The sequence below is a fragment of the Ovis canadensis genome, chromosome 2 (genome assembly GCF_042477335.2).
Source record: "Ovis canadensis isolate MfBH-ARS-UI-01 breed Bighorn chromosome 2, ARS-UI_OviCan_v2, whole genome shotgun sequence".
Taxonomy (NCBI): Eukaryota; Metazoa; Chordata; class Mammalia; order Artiodactyla; family Bovidae; genus Ovis; species Ovis canadensis.
In genome coordinates this window covers 189,841,886-189,853,192 of record NC_091246.1, presented here as the reverse complement: position 1 = coordinate 189,853,192, position 11,307 = coordinate 189,841,886, and the positions used below count along the sequence as shown (strand labels likewise).

The following is an 11,307-nucleotide window of genomic DNA, read 5'->3' as shown; positions in this document are numbered from 1 at the left end:
TGAACATTGGGGTACACGTGTCTCTTTCAATTCTGGTTTCCTCAGTGTGTATGCCCAGCAGTGGGATTGCTGGGTCATATGGCAGTTCTATTTCCAGTTTTTTAAGGAGTCTCCACACTGTTCTCCAAAGTGGCTGTACCAGTTTGCATTCCCACCAAAAGTGTAAGAGGGTTCCCTTTTCTCCACACCTTCTCCAGCATTTATTTTTTGTAGACTTTTTGATAGCAGCCATTCTGACTGGTGTGAGATGGTACCTCATTGTGGTTAACCAAAAAATTTTTAAAAGGGAGTTGATATAAACATTAAGTGAACATTAGTACAAGTGCTATAAGGGCACGCAAATGTCAGGATACTTCTAGAAGAATCTTGCCCTGCTCTCCTGTCACCTTTCCTTTCCAGGACAATTGGCCTGGGGTTAGCCTGCCCCCATCATTTCAAGATTTATCCTCCAGTCACTGGATTTCCTTGTTTCTCTCTCAGCGAAGGGAGCTGTCATCACCTGGGAGTTGGGAGGGAGGTGGTCCATTCATGGAGGACATCTCCTAGCTACCCAGATCTGTTCTCTGACAGCCCAGCTAGGTCAGATGTTCACTTCCCCCATGACAAGGATGACCTCAGAGATGGGAGGGTTTTCCCTTGCCCCTCATCCCCATCCTTGGTCTGGGCTCTGAAAACACTGCAGAGAGATGATCCTGGGCTGGGGGAGATGGTTACAGTTCCTGGACCAGACCTCACAGGGCTGAGGGTATGCAAAGATGCCTTATCACAGCAGGAAAGGAAACTGGTGGAGCAAGGACCATACTTATCTAAGATCATCACTCTAAAAACAGCTTCTTTCATTTTCCCCATCTTACCTGCTCTTGTTCACATGCACATCTTTAAAGAGTTTTAATTCATTACATACCATTTTGTATTCTGTTTACCCCCCAGCCTCAAGCCGACCATGCGTGTGTGTGCTAAGTCACTTCAGTTGTGTCTGTAGTCTGCCAGGCTCCTTTGTCCATGGGATTCTCCAGGCAGGAATACTGGAGTGAGTTGCTCTGCCCTCCTCAGGGGATCTTCCCAACTCTGGGATTGAGTCTGTGTCTATCATCGTCTCCTGCATTGGCAGGTTCTTTACCACTAGTGCCACCTGGGAAGCCCCAGAGCAGACCTCACCCCAGCCCTTCACCAGGCTGCTCTGTCATTTTTGTGATGACCATTGTGATCTTGTACAGGGCTCCCTCCAGTGGGTCTTCAGTCATGGACTAAATCTCCCTGGATAACAACACTAAGATGGCTCCAGTGTTTCATAATTCTATAAAAGATCGCAAGGAACTGCTTTAACAAATGTCACTTTAAAAATATTTTCAACCATTTTTTAGGATAATTATTTGCGGCCCCTCTTATTACTTCATTCTCAGCCCCTCTTGATTTTCCTTGCCTCTTTTCTGGAAATTTCCACCCCTTTCCCCCTCCCCAACAGCCCTCTCTCTTCTTCCTGCCTGTCCTGTCTCCTGCTCCCCTATCCACATGGCTCGAGGAAAAACAAAACAAAACTGGATATGGAGTCAGAAGAGATGAATCCAAGGTAGGATTTGTCACTTTCCAGTTGTGTAACCCCCAGGCAAGTCACTTGATCTTCCTAGCTCTTGTTTTATTTCTATCTTTAAGCATAAGAAAAACAGAGGCTGAGCACAGAGAAATTCTAGGGCAGTGAAAATATTCTGTCTTTACTCTGATGGTGGATAATAGGCATTATCTGTTTGTCCAAACCCATAAGACGTACAATACCAAGACTGCATCTTCATGTAAACCATGGACTTTGGATGACAATGATGTGTCAGTGTAGGTTCATCATTGGTAAGAAGCACACAACTCTGGTGCAGGATGTTGCTAATGGGGGAGGCTGTGTACATGTGGGGCAGGGGCACACGAGAAACCTCTGTACCTTTCTCTCAATTTTACTGGGAACCTAAAACTGCTCTAAAAATTAAAGTATCTTTAAAAATATGTAAGAAAGGGGCTTCCCTGGTGACTCAGTAGTAAAGAATCCACCTGCCAGTGCCGGAACTGGGTTTGACCCCTGTTGCAGGAAGATCCCACATGCTACAGAGCAACGAAGCCCCTGCCCCACAACTATTGGGCCTGCATTCTAGAGCCGGTGCTCCGCAACAAGAGAAGCCACCACAGTGAGAAGCCTGCGCACTGCAACTAGAGAAAAGCCTGCACAGCTTCCAAGATCCAGAGCAGACAAAATGAGCAAGGAGATCAAACTAGTCAATCCTAATGGAAATCAACCCTGAATATTCATTGGAAAGACTGATCTTGAAGCTGAAGCGCCAGCACTTTGGACACCTGATTCAAATAACTAACTCATTAGAAAAGACCCTGATGCTAGGAGAGATTGAAGGCAGGAGGAGAAGAGATGACAGAGGACAAGATGGTTGGATGGCATCACCGATTCAATGGACATGAGTTTGAGCAAGCTCTGGAGATGGTGAAGGACATGGAAGCATGGTGTGCTGCAGTCCATGGGGTTGCAAAGAATCAGATATGACTGAGCACCTAAACAACAACAGCTAAATAAATAAAATTATTAAAAAATATGTACGATGGTCCTCTGATCCCAGTCAGTGGATCTCAGCAGTCATGGCCAACCACATTGTGCTCTACACTGGCACAAAGATGCCCATCTTGGGGCTGGGCACCTGGAAGTCCCTTCCAGGCAAAATGATGGAGGCTGTGAAGGTGGCGGTTGATCTTGGGTGCCATCACATTGACTGTGCCCACATGTACCAGAACGAGAACAAGGTGAGGCTGGCCCTCCAGGTGAAGCTCCAGGAGAAGGTCATGAAGTGTGAGGACTTTTTCATTGTCAGCAAGCTGTGGTGCATATTTCGTAACAAGGACCTTGTGAAAGGTGCCTGCCAGAAGCTGAAGCAGGACTACCTGGACCTCTGCCTCATCCACTGGCCCACGGGCTTCAAGCCTGGGAGAAACTCTTCCCATTGGATGAGGACTGCAATGTGATTCCCAGTGAGAAAGATTTCGTGGATACCTGGACAGCCGTGGAAGAGCTGGTGGACGAAGGGATGGTGAAAGCTATTGGAGTCTCCAGCTTTAACCATCTCCAAGTGGAGAAGATCTTAAACAAACTTGGCTTAAAATACGAGCTGGCAGTTAACCAGATCAAGTGCCACCCATACCTCACTGAGGAGAAGTTAATTCAGTCTTGCAACTCCAAAGGCATTGTGGTGACTGCCTACAGTCCCCTAGGCTCTCCCGACAGGCCCTCGGGCCAAGCCGGAAGACCCTTCCATACTGGAGGATCCCAGGATCAAAGCCACTGCCAGGTGCTGATCTGATTCCCCATGCAGAGGAACTTGATTGTGATCCCCAAGTTGGTGACACTTGAATACATTGCTGAGAACTTCCAGATCTTTGACTTTGAACTGAGCAAGGAGGATATGACCACCTTGCTCAGCTACAACAGGGACTGGAGGGCCTGTGCCTTGGTGAGCTGTGCCTCCCACAGGGATTATCCCTTTCACGAGGAGTTTTGAAGGAGTTTTGAAGCTGTGGGCACCTGCCCTTGCCCAAGTGACCTGCTGTCTCCCACCTCACTCTTCTTGTGTGTAGGCCGTGTCCCTCAGTGGTGGGTCAGCAACTTCCAGACAAACCAGAGAGGGCTCAGCCAGCTTGGTGTTGGGTCCAAAGAGCAGAATCAGTAGACTGGAAGTCTCTATAGTTTTCTTTTGCCCTTCTTGTCCAGTTGGGGGATACGCAACCCAAATACTAGTTTAGAAAAGAGTATTTGGATTGTGTGTGCTGTGAAAATGTTGCATTCAATATGCCAGCAAATTTGGAAAACTCAGCAGTGGCCACAGGACTGGAAAAGGTCAGTTTTCATTCCAATCCCAAAGAAAGCCAATGCCAAAGAATGCTCAAACTACCGCATAATTGCACTCATCTCACATGCTAGTAAAGTAATGCTCAAAATTCTCCAAGCCAGGCTTTGGCAATTCATGAAACGTGAATTTCCAGATGTTCAAGCTGGTTTTAGATAAGGCAGAGGAACCAGAGATCAAATTTCCAACATCTGCTGGATCATCGAAAAAGCAAGAGAGTTCCAGAAAAACATCTATTTCTGCTTTCTTGACTATGCCAAAGCCTTTGACTGTGTGGATCACAATAAACTGTGGAAAATTCTGAAAGGGACGGGCATACCAGACCACCTGACCTGCCTTTTGGGAAATCTGTGTGCAGGTCAAGAAGCTACAGTTAGAACTGGACAGGAACAATAGATTGGTTCCAAATAGGAAAAGGAGTATGTCAAGGCTGTATATTGTCACCCTGCTTATTTAACTTCTATGCAGAGTACATCATGAGAAATTCTAGGGTGGATGAAGCACAAGTTGGAATCAAGATTGCCAGGAGAAATATCAATAACCTCAGATATGCAGATGACACCACCCTTATGGCAGAAGGCAAAAAAGAACTGAAGAGCCTCTTGATGAAAGTGAAAGAGGAGAGTGAAAAAGTTGGCTTAAAGCTCAACATTCAGAAAACTAAGATCATAGCATTCGGTCCCATCACTTCATGGCAAATAGATGGAGAAACAGTGGAAACAGTGTCAGACTTTATTTTTGGGGGGCTCCAAAATCACTGCAGATGGTGATTACAGCCATGAAATTAAAAGACTCTTACTCCTTGGAAGGAAAATTATGACCAACCTAGACAGCATATTTAAAAGCAGAGACATTACTTTGCCAGCAAAGGTCCATCTCGTCAAGGCTATGGTTTTTCCAGTAGTCATGTATGGATGTGAGAGTTGGACTGTAAAGAAAGCTGAGTGCTAAAGAATTGATGCTTTTGAACTGTGGTGTTGGAGAAGATTCTTGAGAGTCCCTTGAACTGCAAAGAGGACCAACCAGTCAATCCTAAAGGAGGTTAGTCCTGAGTATTCATTGGAAGGACTAATGTTGATGTTGAAGCTGAAACTTCAGTTTTTGGCTACCTGATGTGAAGAGCTGACTCATTTGAAAAGACTCTGATGCTGGGAAAGATTGAAGGCAGTAGGAGAAGGGGATGACAGAGGATAAGATGGTTGGATGGCATCACCGAATCAATGGACATGAGTTTGAGTGAACTCCGGGAGTTGGTGATGGACAGGGAGGCCTGGCGTGCTGTGGTCCATGGGGTCACAAAGAGTTGGACACGACTGAGTGACTGAACTGAACTGAAATTGAATTGACAAAATCAGAATAGTGCCTCTAATAGCTGGGCCTTGATTGCTTGGAGCTGTAATCCTTTCAGCTAGACTTTTCTTTGCCTCAAACAAAAAATGCATTTATGAAAAAAAATATTTAGGAAAAATAATACCATCCCCAAATATGTCCAAGCATTATTTCTATGAGTCAAAAAGTTCACTTCTAGAAATAAGCCAAAACCATTAATAATAAGACTACATAAATGAAGTGGTAAACATAAATAAAAAGTATATAAATTGTTTCATATGCTGGCAGCTGTGCATTCACTAAAAACAGTGAGATGGAGCTGTGTGTTCACAATATGGTGCAGGTGATTGTGAATTAGGGCTTTCCAGATGGCGCTAGTGGCAAAGACTTCACCTGCCAGAGCAGGCAGTGCAAGAGATGAGGATTCGACCCTTGGGTTGGGAAGATCCGCTAAAGGAGGAAATGGCCACCCACTCCAGTATTTTGTCCAGAAAATTCCATGGGCTGAGAAGCCTGGCGGTCTGCAGTCCACAGGGCCGCAAAGAGTCAGACCCGACTCAGCGATGGAGCACAAGCACAACAGTGACTAGCCCATAAGGTGCCAAACCACACGCACGGCAACATCTCCCTTTCAGTAATTATTGCTCCAAATATTAATGCACTGAGAAAGAATACACAGTAACAGGATAAATTATTAATGATATAATCCCCTGGGGATTGAGAGACAGGGGAGAAATGTTTAGGGGTACTTTTTACTTCATCCTCTTATTGAAATGGTTTTTAAACAAACACATATTGATTTTGTAATATAAATAATGTGTGGAAGGGAAAAACCTATCTGTCCTTTTCCCAGAGTGCTGACTTCCCAGTGGCACCCTCTCTGAGAAAGCCCTCGACAGCACATAGTCACGTGTGTGGTTATCAACTCTACTGCGGTCATGGCCCCTTTCTCCTCTCCCGCTTCTGTTTCCCTTTCCAGTCTTTCTCTTCTTGTAGATGGTATGGGACACAGATGACAGGGTGGAAGAGACAGATGAATCTTAGATTCAGTACAATTCTCTGGTTCCCTCGCCCCTGCTGCAAGTTCTGCCCAGAGAAGGACACAGTTGGATAAATGTGTAGACTGGTTCCCTGGGGCTGCCCTCTCCACCCCTTGCCATATCCTGGGGCCACCTCTGCAGGTCCCTGGATGCTACCTGGTTGCCCTGGCTCCCAGCCTGCAGCGCCTGCACCCATAGCCCTCTGCTGGCTGGGATGTCCATGCCCAGAGCCCCTGGCTCCCTACAGTTGCCATAAAAACCCCACCTCCCCAGAGCAGGGCAGGAGCAGCGCTGGATCGAAGCCCTCAGGATCTGTTATGTGGCGTTAGCTCAGAGCTGACAGATTGAGTCATACGGGCAAGCTAATTATATTTTTCTTTTTTTTTTCTGGGCATTTGTGAGTCTGTAGGAGCTTAATTTATGTATTAATTACACCTCAGAGCCAAATGAGGGGCTGGAGTGCCTCAGACAGTCTTTGCATTTTATCAGGAAATACTGCATACACATTTGGCTTCATAGGGAAACAGCTACTAAAGCACCCTTTGGGGGCTTAGGGAGAGCAGAACTCTCTGGGCAATGTAGGTGGGGGACTCAGTGGAGCAGTTTTAGGCCAGTCTTCTATTCCAGTCTGTGGCTGACTTTGAACCATGTGATTAATCTTGCTCACCTTCTCTGCTGCCCTTCCTCCACTGCAGGGAGTCAGTCCCCTCGCTGCACCCCCACAGCCCTGGCTCCTGCGGCTGCTGCGTGGGTTCCTGCTAATCGGGTGTGGGGTTGTTGTGTTGTGCTAAGCTGCTGTCTCCCTGTTGTGATCCAGCAGGGAGGCCATCAACCTGTTGCTAGAGGCTGGGGCTTCTGTAAGGGAGTTACTCCCACAGGGTCCCCACCAGTGAGCCATATATGTGAAGCTGGGCTTGATTAGGCAGAATGAGAAGGGCTGGCTTTCTTATCTTGAATCTGGACTTGAGGAGAGTCTGATAGGCGTGGTGGCTCAGCCATTGCCCAGGAGGCAGGGCCATGGCAATGGCCAAGAAGTTGGCAGGAAAGATATGGAAGTCAACCTAAGTGTCCATCAAGAGATGAATGGATAAAGAAAACGTGGTACACGTATACAATGGAATATTACTCAGCTGTAAAAAAGGACGAAATATTGACATTTGCAGCAACATGGATGGATTTGAAGGGCATTATGCTAAGTGAAATGTCAGACAGAAAAAGACACAGACTATATGATATCACTTACATGTGGAAAGTGAAGTCACTCAGTCGTGTCCGACTCTTTGCATCCCCATGGACTGTAGCCTACCAGGCTCCTCTGTCCATGGGATTTTCCAGGCAATAGTACTGGAGTGGATTGCCATTTCCTTCTCCAGGGGATCTTCCCGACCCAGGGATCGAACCCGGGTCTCCCGCATTCTAGACAGACGCTTTACTGTCTGAGCCACCAGGAAAGTCCAAGGGATAGGGAATTAAGAGATATAAGCTGTTGGGTGTAAGACAGGCTACAAGGATATTATGTACAACACTGGGAATATAGCTAATATTTTGTAGTAACTGTTAAAAAAAAAAAGAAGTTAGCAGGAAGAAAGCCATGTTTCTGTAGTGGACCATCAGGGCTCTGGGCTCCTTAACCTCCCTTTATTGTCTTCCAGTTCTTTCCCAGTTCTTGCTGGAAGCTCCTAGCATAACTGTCCTGTGTTATGGGGGCAGTGTTTAGGAGAAGGACCTGAGCGTACTCCTCCCCAGTTTTCAGGGGGAAGCAGCACTAAGGCCTCATGGTGGGGGGTTGCTGATATCAAAGTGATCATCAAGGGAAACAATAGAAGTAAAATCTTTCCTAGCTCAGAGTTGCTGGCAGGGTCGACTTTGGAGATTGCATATCTGAAGAAAGCACTTTTTAAAAGAACTCAGAGAAGGCCCCAAGGCTCTCTAGTACCTGCAGGCTGATGGGCAGGTATGGGCCCTGAACACTGAGTTAAGGGGTCTAACTGGTGTGCCTTGCCACTGACCTGGGGGTGGGCCAGCCATCTGCACCCATCTTGTGTCCCTTCCTGTTGCTCTGGCTCTTTCATGAGTCAGCAGAGGGCAGGCCTACTCCATGCAGGTCATGGAGGCTTGTCACACTAAGAGGTGACCTTCAGTAAGTTTGGAGGAGTTTTGGTCTTTGTGAATGTCTTATAAAGAAGAAGGGGTAGTTTGGGGCACACCCACCCACCCCAATGTGAACCCTCTGAGGGCAGGAATTTTTGCTTGCTTTGTTCACTGTATTCCAAGAATGCAGAAAAGTATCAGGCCCAGAGCAGGTGGTCATTAAAAGAGCAGCTAGGTGGTGCTGTTAGGAAAGTTGGCTACAGCTGCTCTCAAATCATCTTTGGGCAATGGAGATGAACAGGACATTGATGAGTCTCAGATAGGCTCTGGCACCTGCCCCAAATCACATATCTAATCAGAGGCCAGACCAGGCCAGGAATCACGGATAGGAGTGATCCTAATAACAGCCTGATATTCATTCTCTAATCTGTTGTCTTAGCTTGGGCTGCAATAACAAAATACCATTAACTGACTGGTTATAAACAACCGAAGGTATTTTTTACATTTCTAGAGGCTGGAAAGTCCAAGATCACGGAACTGGTGTATCCAGTGTTTGGTGACAGCTCTCCTGGGTTGCGTACGGCTAACTTCTTGTATCCTCACGTGGCAGAGTGGAGGCAGGAGGCAAGCTCTCCCGAGACTCTTATAAGGGCTCTAAGGCTCCACCCTCATGGCCTTACCTCACCCCAACCACTTTCCCAAGTCCCCACATCCTCACACCATCACACTGTGGGCTAGAGTTCTAACACATGAATTTTGGGTGGGAGGGGGGCACAAACATTCAGTTCAAAAGGACCCATCTGTTATTCAGACCCTGTGGTTACCATGTTCATTGTTGTAGCCTCTAGTCATGGCAAATAGGTGGGGAAACAATGGAAACAGTGTCAGACTTTATTTCCTTGGGCTCCAAAATCACTGCAGATGGCAACTACAGCCATGAAATTAAAAAACACTTGTTCCTTGGAAGCAAAGCTTTGACCAACCTAGACAGCATATTAAAAAGCAGAGGGATTACTTTGCCAACAAAGGTCCATCTAGTCAAGGCTATGGTTTTTCCAGTAGTCATATATGGATGTGAGTTGGACCATAAAGAAGGCTGAGCTCAAAGAAATGATGCTTTTGAACTGTGGTGTTAGAGAAGACTCTTGAGAGTCCCTTGGACTGCAAGGAGATCCAACCAGCCTATCCTAAAGATCAGTCCTAAGTGTTCATTGGAAGGACTGATCTTGAAGCTGAAGCTCCAATACTTTGGCCACCTGATGCAAAGAACTGACTCACTGGAAGGGACCCTGATGCTTGGAAAGATTGAAGGCAGGAGAAGAGGGCGACAGAGGACGAGATGGTTGGATGGCCTCACCAACTCAGCGGACATGAGTATGAGCAAGTTCTGGGGGTTGGTGATGGACAGGGAAGCCTGGTGTGCTGCAGCCCATGGGGTCACAAAGAGTCAGACACAACTGGGTGACTGAACAGTGACTAGTCAGCTAAGCTAATAAGAAATCTGCTTTGCCTGATGCATAGGTGATGGTTAGACTTTTTGTGTCCCCAAGATGGCTTGATGCATGGAAATTCTTCTAGTGGGATTTCATCACCTCAGTGAAGTTTCTCGTTCTTGCATTTATCAGGGGAAGGTGGGGGAAGACTGCGGTGAAGAAATGACCAATCACAGGGAAGCTGACAGGCTGAGAGCTGGTGTGGGGCTCAACTTTGTGGCATGGCCTCTGCAAGCTCACCCTGGGGAGGGGCTCAGAGGCTTGTGGGTTTCACTCCTGCTTACTCCACCTAGTGTGCCTGCTATCCACTGCCATATCAGCTAGTCTGTGCAGGAAGTGTGGAGGTTGGGAGCCTCTGCAGGAAGAAGCGAGAGCTCTCACAGCGCAGGGTGTGTGTTCTCTTAGTCCTCAGCCCTCCTCCCAAAGCCAGGCTGCGGCTTTTGCTGTAATCATCTCAGAATCAGGTGCCTGATCAGTGTCCACCTAGGGCAGAAGGTGCTGTCTGGGCTTCTCCACAAGGGTCTGGATGTAGCGCCTCTCCCCCAAGGGCCCTCCGCTTGCAGGCACCTGCTTCCTCCATCTCTTTTCTTAAGCCTCAGGCCAGGATGCCAGCCTTCTCAAGACAGGATGGATGGAGCCCGCATGATCTTTCCAGGGAGAGCACTGCCGGAGAGGTGGCCAGCATGTTTGACAGATAGAGCTCTGGATCCGGGCTGTCTGAACGCATTTGTCTCGTCCCCCCGAATCCAGCCAGCCTGGGAGACAAGTCTAACCTTTCCTGACAGAATCAGTTCAGGTTTGTCCTCTGAGCAGGGCCCAGGGTGGGCAGGGGGCTGGCTGCGGCCAGCTGGGCTCTCTGACTAGAGCTGCCAGGGGCCTGCTGGCCAGGGGAGGACACATGGGGAACCCTGGCGGGCCCAGTGGACAGGTTCCAGCCCAGTTCATGGAGCAAGAGCCAGGAGAGGCAGAGAGGGGTCCCTGCCTCTGCGGCTTCTCCCGCATCCCCAGGGCTAAAGTAGGGAGGGGGACTGGCAGAAAAGCCTTTTTCTGCTTTTTTTCTTCATCCTGCCCCTCTTCCTATTTTGAGGCCTAACTCTTATGAAAGTCCAATTTTTTGGGGGGAGGTGGTCAGACTAGCCTGGATTTGAATCTTGGGGTAAAGGATGGAGGAGAGGGGTGGTCTGGGCCCCTTTGAGAGCAGGTGTGGCCTTTCGACTGTGAGTCAGACCTGCCCACCCCAAAGAGGCCTGACCTTGGGCAGAAAACTGTCCCTTCTGCATTTGAATGACACCCTGTTTGTTCTGCTGCCAATGCCTGAAAGCCCACATTTGTGGCCCACACCCTGCTGTCTCCAGCCTCTTTAAGACATTGCAAATTTGTTTTATTTGTGAAAGCTTATCTTTTCTTGGAAGGGCAGAGGCAGGGACCCCAGTCTATGGATGTTCCTTGGGGGTGGGGCAGTGA

At 47.8% G+C, this 11,307-nt stretch overlaps 1 pseudogene; it reads left to right on the top strand.

Moving 5' to 3' along the window:
- Window positions 1-2,631: 2,631 nt before the first annotated feature.
- On the top strand, window positions 2,632-3,545 carry LOC138434695 (aldo-keto reductase family 1 member B1-like; annotated as a pseudogene).
- Window positions 3,546-11,307: the final 7,762 nt, after the last annotated feature.